The sequence below is a fragment of the Heptranchias perlo genome, unplaced genomic scaffold (assembly GCF_035084215.1).
Source record: "Heptranchias perlo isolate sHepPer1 unplaced genomic scaffold, sHepPer1.hap1 HAP1_SCAFFOLD_230, whole genome shotgun sequence".
In the NCBI taxonomy this organism is placed as follows: Eukaryota; Metazoa; Chordata; class Chondrichthyes; order Hexanchiformes; family Hexanchidae; genus Heptranchias; species Heptranchias perlo.
This window is the reverse complement of record NW_027139244.1, coordinates 271,112-290,784: the sequence shown is the minus strand read 5'-3', so window position 1 is coordinate 290,784 and position 19,673 is coordinate 271,112. Positions and strand designations below refer to the sequence as shown.

Here is a 19,673-nt window from a genome sequence, read left to right as displayed (position 1 = left end):
TTGATCAGCGTCAACACATTTTAAAGAAATGTAGGCATTTTACAGAAGGTATGAAAGTGCATTGTATGTCGCTCTAATGGCTTGTTAGATTAAAGAATGATCGGCTGCCCGCTGCTCGATTAGCATTTATGTTGGCGAAAAAGCTAATGTTGATCAGGAGCAAGCATTGGGCTCAGTGATGGGACATTCGTTGGCACCAGAACAGCACTTTGCAAATAACGTTCCCTGACCGGGAATCGAACCCGGGCCGCGGCGGTGAAATCGCTGAATCCTAACCACTAGACCACCAGGGAAGCACATGGCACGATCTTGCAGGCCATCAGTCCAAGCCTCTTTTTCCTATTTGTCTCTGCATTTCACGTCCCTTTCTCCCCAAACAAGCTGCTCGGCCAAAATGGCATTTTCTTTTCGTACATAGAAACACAGAACATTCAGGGCACAGAAGGAGGCCATTCGGCCCATCGTGTCTGCGACGGTCATCGAAGAACATGAAACACTTGTTCAGACAATGACAGCACCAAGTTCGGGTCGGCATGCACTCGAAATGGATGAAAGATGTTGGGCATTGAGGGACGATGGGTTTTGCTGATGCCAGGAGAAATAAACTCAAAGATCTCATCTCCCTCCTTTCAGGTACTGATAATGTTCAAGAGATGTTCTCACTGCCTCAGGCCCATTATCTCCAGTCGCACACTCCTTCCAATCTTGCACATCTTCCTTAGCTTTGAAAACGCTCATTTTTTACACTGGAATTCAATTTGAAGAAAGAGGTGCTGTGATTAGTTGCTGTTGTTAAGGAGATGTCGTGCCAGGAGAGACATAAATGGCTAATGAGAACAGTTACTGTTCTGACACTGTGAGCTACAGTTAAAGGTTGGCGACAATTAAAGTGACAAGCAACAGGTCTTTTCCGAATCTTGGGAGAAATGGCAAAAAAAATCTTCCCACAAACTTTGATCAGCGTCAACACATTTTAAAGAAATGTAGGCATTTTACAGAAGGCATGAAAGTGCATTGTATGTCGCTCTAATGGCTTGTTAGATTAAAGAATGATCGGCTGCCCGCTGCTCGATTAGCATTTATGTTGGCGAAAAAGCTAATGTTGATCAGGAGCAAGCATTGGGCTCAGTGATGGGACATTCGTTGGCACCAGAACGACGAGCACCAAGAAAGCAATCTTCCCTGACCGGGAATCGAACCCGGGCCGCGGCGGTGAGAGCGCCGAATCCTAACCACTAGACCACCAGGGAAGCTACGGCTGATGCAAGCGAGAGAGGAGTCCAACCTTTTCTTTCCTAATTGTCCCTTTGAAATTCAGGTCTCTTTCGATCCAAAAAAAAGCTGCTCGCCCAAAATGGCATTTTCTTTTAGCACATTGGAACATAGAACATTCACGGCATAGTGGGAGGCCATTCGGCCCATCGTGTTTGTGACGGTCATCGAACAACATAAAACACTGGTTCAGACAATGACAGCACCAAGTTCGGGTCGGCATGCACACAAAATGGATGAAAGATGATGGACTTTGAGAGACGATGGGTTTTGCAGATGCCAGGATAAATAAACTGAAAGAGCTCATCAGCCTGCTTCTTTCAGATACTGAATGTCTTTATGCTCAAGAGATGTTCTCACTGCCTCAGGCCCATTATATCCAGTCGCACACTCATTCCAATCTTGCACACCTCCCTTCGCTTTGAAACCGTGCATTTTTTTTTACACTGGGCCTCATTTTGAAGAAAGCGGTGCTGTGATCAGCTGGTGTTGTTAAGGAGATGTAGTGGCAGAAGAGACATAAAAGTCTAAAAAAACAGTGACTGTGCTGACACTGTGAGCTATAGTTAAAGGTTGGCGACAATTAGAGTGTCAGGCAGCAGATCTTTTCCAAATCTGTTAGAAATGGCAACAAAAACCTTCCCACAAACTTTGATCAGCGTCACGACTCTTTAAAAATAAATACTGGCATTTTACAGAAGGCAAGAAAGTACATTGTGTGTCACTCTAATGGGTTGTGAGATAAAGGAATGATGGGCAGCCCCTTGTTGCAACCACAGCAGTGTAAAACTGATAGCGATCAGGAGCAATCACTGGCATCAGAACGAACAGCACTTTGCAAATAACGTTCCCTGACCGGGAATCGAACCCGGGCCGCGGCGGTGAAAGCGCCGAATCCTAACCACTAGACCACCAGGGAAGCACATGGCACGATCTTGCAGGCCATCAGTCCAAGCCTCTTTTTCCTATTTGTCTCTGCATTTCACGTCCCTTTCTCCCCAAACAAGCTGCTCGGCCAAAATGGCATTTTCTTTTCGTACATAGAAACACAGAACATTCAGGGCACAGAAGGAGGCCATTCGGCCCATCGTGTCTGCGACGGTCATCGAAGAACATGAAACACTTGTTCAGACAATGACAGCACCAAGTTCGGGTCGGCATGCACTCGAAATGGATGAAAGATGTTGGGCATTGAGGGACGATGGGTTTTGCTGATGCCAGGAGAAATAAACTCAAAGATCTCATCTCCCTCCTTTCAGGTACTGATAATGTTCAAGAGATGTTCTCACTGCCTCAGGCCCATTATCTCCAGTCGCACACTCCTTCCAATCTTGCACATCTTCCTTAGCTTTGAAAACGCTCATTTTTTACACTGGAATTCAATTTGAAGAAAGAGGTGCTGTGATTAGTTGGTGTTGTTAAGGAGATATTGTGCCAGGAGAGACATAAATGGCTAATGAGAACAGTTACTGTTCTGACACTGTGAGCTACAGTTAAAGGTTGGCGACAATTAAAGTGACAAGCAACAGGTCTTTTCCGAATCTTGGGAGAAATGGCAACAAAAATCTTCCCACAAACTTTGATCAGCGTCAACACATTTTAAAGAAATGTAGGCATTTTACAGAAGGCATGAAAGTGCATTGTATGTCGCTCTAATGGCTTGTTAGATTAAAGAATGATCGGCTGCCCGCTGCTCGATTAGCATTTATGTTGGCGAAAAAGCTAATGTTGATCAGGAGCAAGCATTGGGCTCAGTGATGGGACATTCGTTGGCACCAGAACGACGAGCACCAAGAAAGCAATCTTCCCTGACCGGGAATCGAACCCGGGCCGCGGCGGTGAGAGCGCCGAATCCTAACCACTAGACCACCAGGGAAGCTACGGCTGATGCAAGCGAGAGAGGAGTCCAACCTTTTCTTTCCTAATTGTCCCTTTGAAATTCAGGTCTCTTTCGATCCAAAAAAAAGCTGCTCGCCCAAAATGGCATTTTCTTTTAGCACATTGGAACATAGAACATTCACGGCATAGTGGGAGGCCATTCGGCCCATCGTGTTTGTGACGGTCATCGAACAACATAAAACACTGGTTCAGACAATGACAGCACCAAGTTCGGGTCGGCATGCACACAAAATGGATGAAAGATGATGGACTTTGAGAGACGATGGGTTTTGCAGATGCCAGGATAAATAAACTGAAAGAGCTCATCAGCCTGCTTCTTTCAGATACTGAATGTCTTTATGCTCAAGAGATGTTCTCACTGCCTCAGGCCCATTATATCCAGTCGCACACTCATTCCAATCTTGCACACCTCCCTTCGCTTTGAAACCGTGCATTTTTTTTTACACTGGGCCTCATTTTGAAGAAAGCGGTGCTGTGATCAGCTGGTGTTGTTAAGGAGATGTAGTGGCAGAAGAGACATAAAAGTCTAAAAAAACAGTGACTGTGCTGACACTGTGAGCTATAGTTAAAGGTTGGCGACAATTAGAGTGTCAGGCAGCAGATCTTTTCCAAATCTGTTAGAAATGGCAACAAAAACCTTCCCACAAACTTTGATCAGCGTCACGACTCTTTAAAAATAAATACTGGCATTTTACAGAAGGCAAGAAAGTACATTGTGTGTCACTCTAATGGGTTGTGAGATAAAGGAATGATGGGCAGCCCCTTGTTGCAACCACAGCAGTGTAAAACTGATAGCGATCAGGAGCAATCACTGGCATCAGAACGAACAGCACTTTGCAAATAACGTTCCCTGACCGGGAATCGAACCCGGGCCGCGGCGGTGAAAGCGCCGAATCCTAACCACTAGACCACCAGGGAAGCACATGGCACGATCTTGCAGGCCATCAGTCCAAGCCTCTTTTTCCTATTTGTCTCTGCATTTCACGTCCCTTTCTCCCCAAACAAGCTGCTCGGCCAAAATGGCATTTTCTTTTCGTACATAGAAACACAGAACATTCAGGGCACAGAAGGAGGCCATTCGGCCCATCGTGTCTGCGACGGTCATCGAAGAACATGAAACACTTGTTCAGACAATGACAGCACCAAGTTCGGGTCGGCATGCACTCGAAATGGATGAAAGATGTTGGGCATTGAGGGACGATGGGTTTTGCTGATGCCAGGAGAAATAAACTCAAAGATCTCATCTCCCTCCTTTCAGGTACTGATAATGTTCAAGAGATGTTCTCACTGCCTCAGGCCCATTATCTCCAGTCGCACACTCCTTCCAATCTTGCACATCTTCCTTAGCTTTGAAAACGCTCATTTTTTACACTGGAATTCAATTTGAAGAAAGAGGTGCTGTGATTAGTTGGTGTTGTTAAGGAGATATTGTGCCAGGAGAGACATAAATGGCTAATGAGAACAGTTACTGTTCTGACACTGTGAGCTACAGTTAAAGGTTGGCGACAATTAAAGTGACAAGCAACAGGTCTTTTCCGAATCTTGGGAGAAATGGCAACAAAAATCTTCCCACAAACTTTGATCAGCGTCAACACATTTTAAAGAAATGTAGGCATTTTACAGAAGGCATGAAAGTGCATTGTATGTCGCTCTAATGGCTTGTTAGATTAAAGAATGATCGGCTGCCCGCTGCTCGATTAGCATTTATGTTGGCGAAAAAGCTAATGTTGATCAGGAGCAAGCATTGGGCTCAGTGATGGGACATTCGTTGGCACCAGAACGACGAGCACCAAGAAAGCAATCTTCCCTGACCGGGAATCGAACCCGGGCCGCGGCGGTGAGAGCGCCGAATCCTAACCACTAGACCACCAGGGAAGCTACAGCTGATGCAAGCGAGAGAGGAGTCCAACCTTTTCTTTCCTAATTGTCCCTTTGAAATTCAGGTCTCTTTCGATCCAAAAAAAAGCTGCTCGCCCAAAATGGCATTTTCTTTTAGCACATTGGAACATAGAACATTCACGGCACAGTGGGAGGCCATTCGGCCCATCGTGTTTGTGACGGTCATCGAACAACATAAAACACTGGTTCAGACAATGACAGCACCAAGTTCGGGTCGGCATGCACACAAAATGGATGAAAGATGATGGACTTTGAGAGACGATGGGTTTTGCAGATGCCAGGATAAATAAACTGAAAGAGCTCATCAGCCTGCTTCTTTCAGATACTGAATGTCTTTATGCTCAAGAGATGTTCTCACTGCCTCAGGCCCATTATATCCAGTCGCACACTCCTTCCAATCTTGCACACCTCCCTTCGCTTTGAAACCGTGCATTTTTTTTTACACTGGGCCTCATTTTGAAGAAAGCGGTGCTGTGATCAGCTGGTGTTGTTAAGGAGATGTAGTGGCAGAAGAGACATAAAAGTCTAAAAAATCAGTGACTGTTCTGACACTGTGAGCTATAGTTAAAGGTTGGCGACAATTAGAGTGTCAGGCAGCAGATCTTTTCCAAATCTGTTAGAAATGGCAACAAAAACCTTCCCACAAACTTTGATCAGCGTCACGACTCTTTAAAAATAAATACTGGCATTTTACAGAAGGCAAGAAAGTACATTGTGTGTCACTCTAATGGGTTGTGAGATAAAGGAATGATGGGCAGCCCCTTGTTGCAACCACAGCAGTGTAAAACTGATAGCGATCAGGAGCAATCACTGGCATCAGAACGAACAGCACTTTGCAACTAACGTTCCCTGACCGGGAATCGAACCCGGGCCGCGGCGGTGAAAGCGCCGAATCCTAACCACTAGACCACCAGGGAAGCACATGGCATGATCTTGCAGGCCATCAGTCCAAGCCTCTTTTTCCTATTTGTCTCTGCATTTCACGTCCCTTTCTCCCCAAACAAGCTGCTCGGCCAAAATGGCATTTTCTTTTCGTACATGGAAACACAGAACATTCAGGGCACAGAAGGAGGCCATTCGGCCCATCGTGTCTGCGACGGTCATTGAAGAACATGAAACACTTGTTCAGACAATGACAGCACCAAATTCGGGTCGGCATGCACTCGAAATGGATGAAAGATGTTGGGCATTGAGGGACGATGGGTTTTGCTGATGCCAGGAGAAGTAAACTCAAAGATCTCATCTCCCTCCTTTCAGGTACTGATAATGTTCAAGAGATGTTCTCACTGCCACAGGCCCATTATCTCCAGTCGCACACTCCTTCCAATCTTGCACATCTTCCTTAGCTTTGAAAACGCTCATTTTTTACACTGGAATTCAATTTGAAGAAAGAGGTGCTGTGATTAGTTGGTGTTGTTAAGGAGATGTCGTGCCAGGAGAGACATAAATGGCTAATGAGAACAGTTACTGTTCTGACACTGTGAGCTACAGTTGAAGGTTGGCGACAATTAAAGTGACAAGCAACAGGTCTTTTCCGAATCTTGGGAGAAATGGCAACAAAAATCTTCCCACAAACTTTGATCAGCGTCAACACATTTTAAAGAAATGTAGGCATTTTACAGAAGGCATGAAAGTGCATTGTATGTCGCTCTAATGGCTTGTTAGATTAAAGAATGATCGGCTGCCCGCTGCTCGATTAGCATTTATGTTGGCGAAAAAGCTAATGTTGATCAGGAGCAAGCATTGGGCTCAGTGATGGGACATTCGTTGGCACCAGAACAACGAGCACCAAGAAAGCAATCTTCCCTGACCGGGAATCGAACCCGGGCCGCGGCGGTGAGAGCGCCGAATCCTAACCACTAGACCACCAGGGAAGCTACGGCTGATGTATGCGAGAGAGGAGTCCAACCTTTTCTTTCCTAATTGTCCCTTTGAAATTCAGGTCTCTTTCGATCCAAAAAAAAGCTGCTCGCCCAAAATGGCATTTTCTTTTAGCACATTGGAACATAGAACATTCACGGCACAGTGGGAGGCCATTCGGCCCATCGTGTTTGTGACGGTCATCGAACAACATAAAACACTGGTTCAGACAATGACAGCACCAAGTTCGGGTAGGCATGCACACAAAATGGATGAAAGATGATGGACTTTGAGAGACGATGGGTTTTGCAGATGCCAGGATAAATAAACTGAAAGAGCTCATCAGCCTGCTTCTTTCAGATACTGAATGTCTTTATGCTCAAGAGATGTTCTCACTGCCTCAGGCCCATTATATCCAGTCGCACACTCCTTCCAATCTTGCACACCTCCCTTCGCTTTGAAACCGTGCATTTTTTTTTACACTGGGCCTCATTTTGAAGAAAGCGGTGCTGTGATCAGCTGGTGTTGTTAAGGAGATGTAGTGGCAGAAGAGACATAAAAGTCTAAAAAAACAGTGACTGTGCTGACACTGTGAGCTATAGTTAAAGGTTGGCGACAATTAGAGTGTCAGGCAGCAGATCTTTTCCAAATCTGTTAGAAATGGCAACAAAAACCTGCCCACAAACTTTGATCAGCGTCACGACTCTTTAAAAATAAATACTGGCATTTTACAGAAGGCAAGAAAGTACATTGTGTGTCACTCTAATGGGTTGTGAGATAAAGGAATGATGGGCAGCCCCTTGTTGCAACCACAGCAGTGTAAAACTGATAGCGATCAGGAGCAATCACTGGCATCAGAACGAACAGCACTTTGCAAATAACGTTCCCTGACCGGGAATCGAACCCGGGCCGTGGCGGTGAAAGCGCCGAATCCTAACCACTAGACTACCAGGGAAGCGCATGGCACGATCTTGCAGGCCATCAGTCCAAGCCTCTTTTTCCTTTTTGTCTCTGCATTTCACGTCCCTTTCTCCCCAAACAAGCTGCTCGTCCAAAATGGCATTTTCTTTTCGTACAGAGAAACACAGAACATTCAGGGCACAGAAGGAGGCCATTCGGCCCATCGTGTCTGCGACGGTCATCGAAGAACATGAAACACTTGTTCAGACAATGACAGCACCAAGTTCGGGTCGGCATGCACTCAAAATGGATGAAAGATGTTGGGCATTGAGGGACGATGGGTTTTGCTGATGCCAGGAGAAATAAACTCAAAGATCTCATCTCCCTCCTTTCAGGTACTGATAATGTTCAAGAGATGTTCTCACTGCCTCAGGCCCATTATCTCCAGTCGCACACTCCTTCCAATCTTGCACATCTTCCTTAGCTTTGAAAACGCTCATTTTTTACACTGGAATTCAATTTGAAGAAAGAGGTGCTGTGATTCGTTGGTGTTGTTAAGGAGATGTCGTGCCAGGAGAGACATAAATGGCTAATGAGAACATTTACTGTTCTGACTCTGTGAGCTACAGTTAAAGGTTGGCAACAATTAAAGTGACAAGCAAAAGGTCTTTTCCGAATCTTGGGAGAAATGGCAAAAAAAATCTTCCCACAAACTTTGATCAGCGTCAACACATTTTAAAGAAATGTAGGCATTTTACAGAAGGCATGAAAGTGCATTGTATGTCGCTCTAATGGCTTGTTAGATTAAAGAATGATCGGCTGCCCGCTGCTCGATTAGCATTTATGTTGGCGAAAAAGCTAAAGTTGATCAGGAGCAAGCATTGGGCTCAGTGATGGGACATTCGTTGGCACCAGAACGACGAGCACCAAGAAAGCAATCTTCCCTGACCGGGAATCGAACCCGGGCCGCGGCGGTGAGAGCGCCGAATCCTAACCACTAGACCACCAGGGAAGCTACAGCTGATGCATGCGAGAGAGGAGTCCAACCTTTTCTTTCCTAATTGTCCCTTTGAAATTCAGGTCTCTTTCGATCCAAAAAAAAGCTGCTCGCCCAAAATGGCATTTTCTTTTAGCACATTGGAATATAGAACATTCACGGCACAGTGGGAGGCCATTCGGCCCATCGTGTTTGTGACGGTCATCGAACAACATAAAACACTGGTTCAGACAATGACAGCACCAAGTTCGGGTCGGCATGCACTCGAAATGGATGAAAGATGTTGGGCATTGAGGGACGATGGGTTTTGCTGATGCCAGGAGAAATAAACTCAAAGATCTCATCTCCCTCCTTTCAGGTACTGATAATGTTCAAGAGATGTTCTCACGGCCTCAGGCCCATTATCTCCAGTCGCACACTCCTTCCAATCTTGCACATCTTCCTCAGCTTTGAAAACGCTCATTTTTTACACTGGAATTCAATTTGAAGAAAGAGGTGCTGTGATCAGTTGGTGTTGTTAAGGAGATGTCGTGCCAGGAGAGACATAAATGGCTAATGAGAACAGTTACTGTTCTGACACTGTGAGCTACAGTTAAAGGTTGGCGACAATTAAAGTGACAAGCAACAGGTCTTTTCCGAATCTTGGGAGAAATGGCAACAAAAATCTTCCCACAAACTTTGATCAGCGTCAACACATTTTAAAGAAATGTAGGCATTTTACAGAAGGCATGAAAGTGCATTGTATGTCGCTCTAATGGCTTGTTAGATTAAAGAATGATCGGCTGCCCGCTGCTCGATTAGCATTTATGTTGGCGAAAAAGCTCATGTTGATCAGGAGCAAGCATTGGGCTCAGTGATGGGACATTCGTTGGCACCAGAACGACGAGCACCAAGAAAGCAATCTTCCTTGACCGGGAATCGAACCCGGGTCGCGGCGGTGAGAGCGCCGAATCCTAACCACTAGACCACCAGGGAAGCTACGGCTGATGCATGCGAGAGAGGAGTCCAACCTTTTCTTTCCTAATTGTCCCTTTGAAATTCAGGTCTCTTTCGATCCAAAAAAAGCTGCTCGCCCAAAATGGCATTTTCTTTTAGCACATTGGAACATAGAACATTCACGGCACAGTGGGAGGCCATTCGGCCCATCGTGTTTGTGACGGTCATCGAACAACATAAAACACTGGTTCAGACAATGACAGCACCAAGTTCGGGTAGGCATGCACACAAAATGGATGAAAGATGATGGACTTTGAGAGACGATGGGTTTTGCAGATGCCAGGATAAATAAACTGAAAGAGCTCATCAGCCTGCTTCTTTCAGATACTGAATGTCTTTATGCTCAAGAGATGTTCTCACTGCCTCAGGCCCATTATATCCAGTCGCACACTCATTCCAATCTTGCACACCTCCCTTCGCTTTGAAACCGTGCATTTTTTTTTACACTGGGCCTCATTTTGAAGAAAGCGGTGCTGTGATCAGCTGGTGTTGTTAAGGAGATGTAGTGGCAGAAGAGACATAAAAGTCTAAAAAACAGTGACTGTTCTGACACTGTGAGCTTTCGTTAAAGGTTGGCGACAATTAGAGTGTCAGGCAGCAGATCTTTTCCAAATCTGTTGGAAATGCCAACAAAAACCTTCCCACAAACTTTGATCAGCGTCACGACTCTTTAAAAATAAATACTGGCATTTTACAGAAGGCAAGAAAGTACATTGTGTGTCACTCTTATGGGTTGTGAGATAAAGGAATGATGGGCAGCCCCTTGTTGCAACCACAGCAGTGTAAAACTGATAGCGATCAGGAGCAATCACTGGCATCAGAACGAACAGCACTTTGCAAATAACGTTCCCTGACCGGGAATCGAACCCGGGCCACGGTGGTGAAAGCGCCGAATACTAACCACTAGACCACCAGGGAAGCACATGGCACGATCTTGCAGGCCATCAGTCCAAGCCTCTTTTTCCTATTTGTCTCTGCATTTCACGTCCCTTTCTCCCCAAACAAGCTGCTCGGCCAAAATGGCATTTTCTTTTCGTACATAGAAACACAGAACATTCAGGGCACAGAAGGAGGCCATTCGGCCCATCGTGTCTGCGACGGTCATCGAAGAACATGAAACACTTGTTCAGACAATGACAGCACCAAGTTCGGGTCGGCATGCACTCGAAATGGATGAAAGATGTTGGGCATTGAGGGACGATGGGTTTTGCTGATGCCAGGAGAAATAAACTCAAAGATCTCATCTCCCTCCTTTCAGGTACTGATAATGTTCAAGAGATGTTCTCACTGCCTCAGGCCCATTATCTCCAGTCGCACACTCCTTCCAATCTTGCACATCTTCCTTAGCTTTGAAAACGCTCATTTTTTACACTGGAATTCAATTTGAAGAAAGAGGTGCTGTGATTAGTTGCTGTTGTTAAGGAGATGTCGTGCCAGGAGAGACATAAATGGCTAATGAGAACAGTTACTGTTCTGACACTGTGAGCTACAGTTAAAGGTTGGCGACAATTAAAGTGACAAGCAACAGGTCTTTTCCGAATCTTGGGAGAAATGGCAACAAAAATCTTCCCACAAACTTTGATCAGCGTCAACACATTTTAAAGAAATGTAGGCATTTTACAGAAGGCATGAAAGTGCATTGTATGTCGCTCTAATGGCTTGTTAGATTAAAGAATGATCGGCTGCCCGCTGCTCGATTAGCATTTATGTTGGCGAAAAAGCTCATGTTGATCAGGAGCAAGCATTGGGCTCTGTGATGGGACATTCGTTGGCACCAGAACGACGAGCACCAAGAAAGCAATCTTCCCTGACCGGGAATCGAACCCGGGCCGCGGCGGTGAGAGCGCCGAATCCTAACCACTAGACCACCAGGGAAGCTACGGCTGATGCATGCGAGAGAGGAGTCCAACCTTTTCTTTCCTATTTGTCCCTTTGAAATTCTGGTCTCTTTCGATCCAAAAAAAAGCTGCTCGCCCAAAATGTCATTTTCTTTTAGCACATTGGAACATAGAACATTCACGGCACAGTGGGAGGCCATTCGGCCCATCGTGTTTGTGACGGTCATCGAACAACATAAAACACTGGTTCAGACAATGACAGCACCAAGTTCGGGTAGGCATGCACACAAAATGGATGAAAGATGATGGACTTTGAGAGACGAGGGGTTTTGCAGATGCCAGGATAAATAAACTGAAAGAGCTCATCAGCCTGCTTCTTTCAGATACTGAATGTCTTTATGCTCAAGAGATGTTCTCACTGCCTCAGGCCCATTATATCCAGTCGCACACTCCTTCCAATCTTGCACACCTCCCTTCGCTTTGAAACCGTGCATTTTTTTTTACACTGGGCCTCATTTTGAAGAAAGCGGTGCTGTGATCAGCTGGTGTTGTTAAGGAGATGTAGTGGCAGAAGAGACATAAAAGTCTAAAAAAACAGTGACTGTGCTGACACTGTGAGCTATAGTTAAAGGTTGGCGACAATTAGAGTGTCAGGCAGCAGATCTTTTCCAAATCTGTTAGAAATGGCAACAAAAACCTTCCCACAAACTTTGATCAGCATCACGACTCTTTTAAAATAAATACTGGCATTTTACAGAAGGCAAGAAAGTACATTGTGTGTCACTCTAATGGGTTGTGAGATAAAGGAATGATGGGCAGCCCCTTGTTGCAACCACAGCAGTGTAAAACTGATAGCGATCAGGAGCAATCACTGGCATCAGAACGAACAGCACTTTGCAAATAACGTTCCCTGACCGGGAATCAAACACGGGCCGCGGCGGTGAAAGCGCCGAATCCTAACCACTAGACCACCAGGGAAGCACATGGCATGATCTTGCAGGCCATCAGTCCAAGCCTCTTTTTCCTATTTGTCTCTTCATTTCACGTCCCTTTCTCCCCAAACAAGCTGCTCGGCCAAAATGGCATTTTCTTTTCGTACATAGAAACACAGAACATTCAGGGCACAGAAGGAGGCCATTCGGCCCATCGTGTCTGCGACGGTCATCGAAGAACATGAAACACTTGTTCAGACAATGACAGCACCAAGTTCGGGTCGGCATGCACTCGAAATGGATGAAAGATGTTGGGCATTGAGGGACGATGGGTTTTGCTGATGCCAGGAGAAATAAACTCAAAGATCTCATCTCCCTCCTTTCAGGTACTGATAATGTTCAAGAGATGTTCTCACGGCCTCAGGCCCATTATCTCCAGTCGCACACTCCTTCCAATCTTGCACATCTTCCTCAGCTTTGAAAACGCTCATTTTTTACACTGGAATTCAATTTGAAGAAAGAGGTGCTGTGATCAGTTGGTGTTGTTAAGGAGATGTCGTGCCAGGAGAGACATAAATGGCTAATGAGAACAGTTACTGTTCTGACACTGTGAGCTACAGTTAAAGGTTGGCGACAATTAAAGTGACAAGCAACAGGTCTTTTCCGAATCTTGGGAGAAATGGCAACAAAAATCTTCCCACAAACTTTGATCAGCGTCAACACATTTTAAAGAAATGTAGGCATTTTACAGAAGGCATGAAAGTGCATTGTATGTCGCTCTAATGGCTTGTTAGATTAAAGAATGATCGGCTGCCCGCTGCTCGATTAGCATTTATGTTGGCGAAAAAGCTCATGTTGATCAGGAGCAAGCATTGGGCTCAGTGATGGGACATTCGTTGGCACCAGAACGACGAGCACCAAGAAAGCAATCTTCCTTGACCGGGAATCGAACCCGGGTCGCGGCGGTGAGAGCGCCGAATCCTAACCACTAGACCACCAGGGAAGCTACGGCTGATGCATGCGAGAGAGGAGTCCAACCTTTTCTTTCCTAATTGTCCCTTTGAAATTCAGGTCTCTTTCGATCCAAAAAAAGCTGCTCGCCCAAAATGGCATTTTCTTTTAGCACATTGGAACATAGAACATTCACGGCACAGTGGGAGGCCATTCGGCCCATCGTGTTTGTGACGGTCATCGAACAACATAAAACACTGGTTCAGACAATGACAGCACCAAGTTCGGGTCGGCATGCACACAAAATGGATGAAAGATGATGGACTTTGAGAGACGATGGGTTTTGCAGATGCCAGGATAAATAAACTGAAAGAGCTCATCAGCCTGCTTCTTTCAGATACTGAATGTCTTTATGCTCAAGAGATGTTCTCACTGCCTCAGGCCCATTATATCCAGTCGCACACTCATTCCAATCTTGCACACCTCCCTTCGCTTTGAAACCGTGCATTTTTTTTTACACTGGGCCTCATTTTGAAGAAAGCGGTGCTGTGATCAGCTGGTGTTGTTAAGGAGATGTAGTGGCAGAAGAGACATAAAAGTCTAAAAAACAGTGACTGTTCTGACACTGTGAGCTTTCGTTAAAGGTTGGCGACAATTAGAGTGTCAGGCAGCAGATCTTTTCCAAATCTGTTGGAAATGCCAACAAAAACCTTCCCACAAACTTTGATCAGCGTCACGACTCTTTAAAAATAAATACTGGCATTTTACAGAAGGCAAGAAAGTACATTGTGTGTCACTCTTATGGGTTGTGAGATAAAGGAATGATGGGCAGCCCCTTGTTGCAACCACAGCAGTGTAAAACTGATAGCGATCAGGAGCAATCACTGGCATCAGAACGAACAGCACTTTGCAAATAACGTTCCCTGACCGGGAATCGAACCCGGGCCACGGTGGTGAAAGCGCCGAATACTAACCACTAGACCACCAGGGAAGCACATGGCACGATCTTGCAGGCCATCAGTCCAAGCCTCTTTTTCCTATTTGTCTCTGCATTTCACGTCCCTTTCTCCCCAAACAAGCTGCTCGGCCAAAATGGCATTTTCTTTTCGTACATAGAAACACAGAACATTCAGGGCACAGAAGGAGGCCATTCGGCCCATCGTGTCTGCGACGGTCATCGAAGAACATGAAACACTTGTTCAGACAATGACAGCACCAAGTTCGGGTCGGCATGCACTCGAAATGGATGAAAGATGTTGGGCATTGAGGGACGATGGGTTTTGCTGATGCCAGGAGAAATAAACTCAAAGATCTCATCTCCCTCCTTTCAGGTACTGATAATGTTCAAGAGATGTTCTCACTGCCTCAGGCCCATTATCTCCAGTCGCACACTCCTTCCAATCTTGCACATCTTCCTTAGCTTTGAAAACGCTCATTTTTTACACTGGAATTCAATTTGAAGAAAGAGGTGCTGTGATTAGTTGCTGTTGTTAAGGAGATGTCGTGCCAGGAGAGACATAAATGGCTAATGAGAACAGTTACTGTTCTGACACTGTGAGCTACAGTTAAAGGTTGGCGACAATTAAAGTGACAAGCAACAGGTCTTTTCCGAATCTTGGGAGAAATGGCAACAAAAATCTTCCCACAAACTTTGATCAGCGTCAACACATTTTAAAGAAATGTAGGCATTTTACAGAAGGCATGAAAGTGCATTGTATGTCGCTCTAATGGCTTGTTAGATTAAAGAATGATCGGCTGCCCGCTGCTCGATTAGCATTTATGTTGGCGAAAAAGCTCATGTTGATCAGGAGCAAGCATTGGGCTCTGTGATGGGACATTCGTTGGCACCAGAACGACGAGCACCAAGAAAGCAATCTTCCCTGACCGGGAATCGAACCCGGGCCGCGGCGGTGAGAGCGCCGAATCCTAACCACTAGACCACCAGGGAAGCTACGGCTGATGCATGCGAGAGAGGAGTCCAACCTTTTCTTTCCTATTTGTCCCTTTGAAATTCTGGTCTCTTTCGATCCAAAAAAAAGCTGCTCGCCCAAAATGTCATTTTCTTTTAGCACATTGGAACATAGAACATTCACGGCACAGTGGGAGGCCATTCGGCCCATCGTGTTTGTGACGGTCATCGAACAACATAAAACACTGGTTCAGACAATGACAGCACCAAGTTCGGGTAGGCATGCACACAAAATGGATGAAAGATGATGGACTTTGAGAGACGAGGGGTTTTGCAGATGCCAGGATAAATAAACTGAAAGAGCTCATCAGCCTGCTTCTTTCAGATACTGAATGTCTTTATGCTCAAGAGATGTTCTCACTGCCTCAGGCCCATTATATCCAGTCGCACACTCCTTCCAATTTTGCACACCTCCCTTCGCTTTGAAACCGTGCATTTTTTTTTACACTGGGCCTCATTTTGAAGAAAGCGGTGCTGTGATCAGCTGGTGTTGTTAAGGAGATGTAGTGGCAGAAGAGACATAAAAGTCTAAAAAAACAGTGACTGTGCTGACACTGTGAGCTATAGTTAAAGGTTGGCGACAATTAGAGTGTCAGGCAGCAGATCTTTTCCAAATCTGTTAGAAATGGCAACAAAAACCTTCCCACAAACTTTGATCAGCGTCACGACTCTTTAAAAATAAATACTGGCATTTTACAGAAGGCAAGAAAGTACATTGTGTGTCACTCTAATGGGTTGTGAGATAAAGGAATGATGGGCAGCCCCTTGTTGCAACCACAGCAGTGTAAAACTGATAGCGATCAGGAGCAATCACTGGCATCAGAACGAACAGCACTTTGCAAATAACGTTCCCTGACCGGGAATCGAACCCGGGCTGCGGCGGTGAAAGCGCCGAATCCTAACCACTAGACCACCAGGGAAGCACATGGCACGATCTTGCAGGCCATCAGTCCAAGCCTCTTTTTCCTATTTGTCTCTGCATTTCACGTCCCTTTCTCCCCAAACAAGCTGCTCGGCCAAAATGGCATTTTCTTTTCGTACATAGAAACACAGAACATTCAGGGCACAGAAGGAGACCATTCGGCCCATCGTGTCTGCGACGGTCATCGAAGAACATGAAACACTTGTTCAGACAATGACAGCACCAAGTTCGGGTCGGCATGCACTCGAAATGGATGAAAGATGTTGGGCATTGAGGGACGATGGGTTTTGCTGATGCCAGGAGAAATAAACTCAAAGATCTCATCTCCCTCCTTTCAGGTACTGATAATGTTCAAGAGATGTTCTCACTGCCTCAGGCCCATTATCTCCAGTCGCACACTCCTTCCAATCTTGCACATCTTCCTTAGCTTTGAAAACGCTCATTTTTTACACTGGAATTCAATTTGAAGAAAGAGGTGCTGTGATTAGTTGGTGTTGTTAAGGAGATGTCGTGCCAGGAGAGACATAAATGGCTAATGAGAACAGTTACTGTTCTGACACTGTGAGCTACAGTTAAAGGTTGGCGACAATTAAAGTGACAAGCAACAGGTCTTTTCCGAATCTTGGGAGAAATGGCAACAAAAATCTTCCCACAAACTTTGATCAGCGTCAACACATTTTAAAGAAATGTAGGCATTTTACAGAAGGCATGAAAGTGTCGCTCTAATGGCTTGTTAGAATAAAGAATGATCGGCTGCCCGCTGCTCGATTAGCATTTATGTTGGCGAAAAAGCTAATGTTGATCAGGAGCAAGCATTGGGCTCAGTGATGGGACATTCGTTGGCACCAGAACGACGAGCACCAAGAAAGCAATCTTCCCTGACCGGGAATCGAACCCGGGCCGCGGCGGTGAGAGCGCCGAATCCTAACCACTAGACCACCAGGGAAGCTACAGCTGATGCATGCGAGAGAGGAGTCCAACCTTTTCTTTCCTAATTGTCCCTTTGAAATTCAGGTCTCTTTCGATCCAAAAAAAAGCTGCTCACCCAAAATGGCATTTTCTTTTAGCACATTGGAACAGAGAACATTCACGGCACAGTGGGAGGCCATTCGGCCCATCGTGCTTGTGACGGTCATCGAACAACATAAATCACTGGTTCAGACAATGACAGCACCAAGTTCGGGTAGGCATGCACACAAAATGGATGAAAGATGATGGACTTTGAGAGACGATGGGTTTTGCAGATGCCAGGATAAATAAACTGAAAGAGCTCATCAGCCTGCTTCTTTCAGATACTGAATGTCTTTATGCTCAAGAGATGTTCTCACTGCCTCAGGCCCATTATATCCAGTCGCACACTCCTTCCAATTTTGCACACCTCCCTTCGCTTTGAAACCGTGCATTTTTTTTTACACTGGGCCTCATTTTGAAGAAAGCGGTGCTGTGATCAGCTGGTGTTGTTAAGGAGATGTAGTGGCAGAAGAGACATAAAAGTCTAAAAAAACAGTGACTGTGCTGACACTGTGAGCTATAGTTAAAGGTTGGCGACAATTAGAGTGTCAGGCAGCAGATCTTTTCCAAATCTGTTAGAAATGGCAACAAAAACCTTCCCACAAACTTTGATCAGCGTCACGACTCTTTAAAAATAAATACTGGCATTTTACAGAAGGCAAGAAAGTACATTGTGTGTCACTCTAATGGGTTGTGAGATAAAGGAATGATGGGCAGCCCCTTGTTGCAACCACAGCAGTGTAAAACTGATAGCGATCAGGAGCAATCACTGGCATCAGAACGAACAGCACTTTGCAAATAACGTTCCCTGACCGGGAATCGAACACGGGCCGCGGCGGTGAAAGCGCCGAATCCTAACCACTAGACCACCAGGGAAGCACATGGCACGATCTTGCAGGCCATCAGTCCAAGCCTCTTTTTCCTATTTGTCTCTGCATTTCACGTCCCTTTCTCCCCAAACAAGCTGCTCGGCCAAAATGGCATTTTCTTTTCGTACATAGAAACACAGAACATTCAGGGCACAGAAGGAGACCATTCGGCCCATCGTGTCTGCGACGGTCATCGAAGAACATGAAACACTTGTTCAGACAATGACAGCACCAAGTTCGGGTCGGCATGCACTCGAAATGGATGAAAGATGTTGGGCATTGAGGGACGATGGGTTTTGCTGATGCCAGGAGAAATAAACTCAAAGATCTCATCTCCCTCCTTTCAGGTACTGATAATGTTCAAGAGATGTTCTCACTGCCTCAGGCCCATTATCTCCAGTCGCACACTCCTTCCAATCTTGCACATCTTCCTTAGCTTTGAAAACGCTCATTTTTTACACTGGAATTCAATTTGAAGAAAGAGGTGCTGTGATTAGTTGGTGTTGTTAAGGAGATGTCGTGCCAGGAGAGACATAAATGGCTAATGAGAACAGTTACTGTTCTGACACTGTGAGCTACAGTTAAAGGTTGGCGACAATTAAAGTGACAAGCAACAGGTCTTTTCCGAATCTTGGGAGAAATGGCAACAAAAATCTTCCCACAAACTTTGATCAGCGTCAACACATTTTAAAGAAATGTAGGCATTTTACAGAAGGCATGAAAGTGTCGCTCTAATGGCTTGTTAGAATAAAGAATGATCGGCTGCCCGCTGCTCGATTAGCATTTATGTTGGCGAAAAAGCTAATGTTGATCAGGAGCAAGCATTGGGCTCAGTGATGGGACATTCGTTGGCACCAGAACGACGAGCACCAAGAAAGCAATCTTCCCTGACCGGGAATCGAACCCGGGCCGCGGCGGTGAGAGCGCCGAATCCTAACCACTAGACCACCAGGGAAGCTACGGCTGATGCATGCGAGAGAGGAGTCCAACCTTTTCTTTCCTAATTGTCCCTTTGAAATTCAGGTCTCTTTCGATCCAAAAAAAAGCTGCTCACCCAAAATGGCATTTTCTTTTAGCACATTGGAACAGAGAACATTCACGGCACAGTGGGAGGCCATTCTGCCCATCGTGCTTGTGACGGTCATCGAACAACATAAATCACTGGTTCAGACAATGACAGCACCAAGTTCGGGTAGGCATGCACTCGAAATGGATGAAAGATGTTGGGCATTGAGGGACGATGGGTTTTGCTGATGCCAGGAGAAATAAACTCAAAGATCTCATCTCCCTCCTTTCAGGTACTGATAATGTTCAAGAGATGTTCTCACTGCCTCAGGCCCATTATCTCCAGTCGCACA

General features: G+C 45.6%; 21 non-coding genes across 21 annotated transcripts; all 21 read right to left on the bottom strand.

Moving 5' to 3' along the window:
• Positions 1-221: 221 nt before the first annotated feature.
• trnae-uuc (transfer RNA glutamic acid (anticodon UUC)) lies at positions 222-293 on the bottom strand. Its single transcript has one exon. It is a non-coding gene; the product is annotated as a tRNA-Glu (tRNA).
• Positions 294-1,178: 885 nt separating this feature from the next.
• Positions 1,179-1,250, bottom strand: trnae-cuc (transfer RNA glutamic acid (anticodon CUC)). The gene has a single exon. It is a non-coding gene; the product is annotated as a tRNA-Glu (tRNA).
• An 869-nt stretch (positions 1,251-2,119) lies between these two features.
• Positions 2,120-2,191, bottom strand: trnae-uuc (transfer RNA glutamic acid (anticodon UUC)). Its single transcript has one exon. It is a non-coding gene; the product is annotated as a tRNA-Glu (tRNA).
• Positions 2,192-3,076: 885 nt separating this feature from the next.
• Positions 3,077-3,148, bottom strand: trnae-cuc (transfer RNA glutamic acid (anticodon CUC)). Its single transcript has one exon. It is a non-coding gene; the product is annotated as a tRNA-Glu (tRNA).
• An 869-nt stretch (positions 3,149-4,017) lies between these two features.
• trnae-uuc (transfer RNA glutamic acid (anticodon UUC)) lies at positions 4,018-4,089 on the bottom strand. The gene has a single exon. It is a non-coding gene; the product is annotated as a tRNA-Glu (tRNA).
• An 885-nt stretch (positions 4,090-4,974) lies between these two features.
• trnae-cuc (transfer RNA glutamic acid (anticodon CUC)) lies at positions 4,975-5,046 on the bottom strand. Its single transcript has one exon. It is a non-coding gene; the product is annotated as a tRNA-Glu (tRNA).
• Positions 5,047-5,915: 869 nt separating this feature from the next.
• Positions 5,916-5,987, bottom strand: trnae-uuc (transfer RNA glutamic acid (anticodon UUC)). The gene has a single exon. It is a non-coding gene; the product is annotated as a tRNA-Glu (tRNA).
• An 885-nt stretch (positions 5,988-6,872) lies between these two features.
• Positions 6,873-6,944, bottom strand: trnae-cuc (transfer RNA glutamic acid (anticodon CUC)). The gene has a single exon. It is a non-coding gene; the product is annotated as a tRNA-Glu (tRNA).
• Positions 6,945-7,813: 869 nt separating this feature from the next.
• On the bottom strand, positions 7,814-7,885 carry trnae-uuc (transfer RNA glutamic acid (anticodon UUC)). Its single transcript has one exon. It is a non-coding gene; the product is annotated as a tRNA-Glu (tRNA).
• Positions 7,886-8,770: 885 nt separating this feature from the next.
• Positions 8,771-8,842, bottom strand: trnae-cuc (transfer RNA glutamic acid (anticodon CUC)). Its single transcript has one exon. It is a non-coding gene; the product is annotated as a tRNA-Glu (tRNA).
• An 888-nt stretch (positions 8,843-9,730) lies between these two features.
• On the bottom strand, positions 9,731-9,802 carry trnae-cuc (transfer RNA glutamic acid (anticodon CUC)). Its single transcript has one exon. It is a non-coding gene; the product is annotated as a tRNA-Glu (tRNA).
• Positions 9,803-10,669: 867 nt separating this feature from the next.
• trnae-uuc (transfer RNA glutamic acid (anticodon UUC)) lies at positions 10,670-10,741 on the bottom strand. The gene has a single exon. It is a non-coding gene; the product is annotated as a tRNA-Glu (tRNA).
• An 885-nt stretch (positions 10,742-11,626) lies between these two features.
• Positions 11,627-11,698, bottom strand: trnae-cuc (transfer RNA glutamic acid (anticodon CUC)). Its single transcript has one exon. It is a non-coding gene; the product is annotated as a tRNA-Glu (tRNA).
• An 869-nt stretch (positions 11,699-12,567) lies between these two features.
• On the bottom strand, positions 12,568-12,639 carry trnae-uuc (transfer RNA glutamic acid (anticodon UUC)). Its single transcript has one exon. It is a non-coding gene; the product is annotated as a tRNA-Glu (tRNA).
• An 885-nt stretch (positions 12,640-13,524) lies between these two features.
• trnae-cuc (transfer RNA glutamic acid (anticodon CUC)) lies at positions 13,525-13,596 on the bottom strand. The gene has a single exon. It is a non-coding gene; the product is annotated as a tRNA-Glu (tRNA).
• An 867-nt stretch (positions 13,597-14,463) lies between these two features.
• trnae-uuc (transfer RNA glutamic acid (anticodon UUC)) lies at positions 14,464-14,535 on the bottom strand. The gene has a single exon. It is a non-coding gene; the product is annotated as a tRNA-Glu (tRNA).
• An 885-nt stretch (positions 14,536-15,420) lies between these two features.
• On the bottom strand, positions 15,421-15,492 carry trnae-cuc (transfer RNA glutamic acid (anticodon CUC)). The gene has a single exon. It is a non-coding gene; the product is annotated as a tRNA-Glu (tRNA).
• Positions 15,493-16,361: 869 nt separating this feature from the next.
• Positions 16,362-16,433, bottom strand: trnae-uuc (transfer RNA glutamic acid (anticodon UUC)). The gene has a single exon. It is a non-coding gene; the product is annotated as a tRNA-Glu (tRNA).
• An 876-nt stretch (positions 16,434-17,309) lies between these two features.
• trnae-cuc (transfer RNA glutamic acid (anticodon CUC)) lies at positions 17,310-17,381 on the bottom strand. The gene has a single exon. It is a non-coding gene; the product is annotated as a tRNA-Glu (tRNA).
• Positions 17,382-18,250: 869 nt separating this feature from the next.
• On the bottom strand, positions 18,251-18,322 carry trnae-uuc (transfer RNA glutamic acid (anticodon UUC)). Its single transcript has one exon. It is a non-coding gene; the product is annotated as a tRNA-Glu (tRNA).
• An 876-nt stretch (positions 18,323-19,198) lies between these two features.
• On the bottom strand, positions 19,199-19,270 carry trnae-cuc (transfer RNA glutamic acid (anticodon CUC)). The gene has a single exon. It is a non-coding gene; the product is annotated as a tRNA-Glu (tRNA).
• Positions 19,271-19,673: the final 403 nt, after the last annotated feature.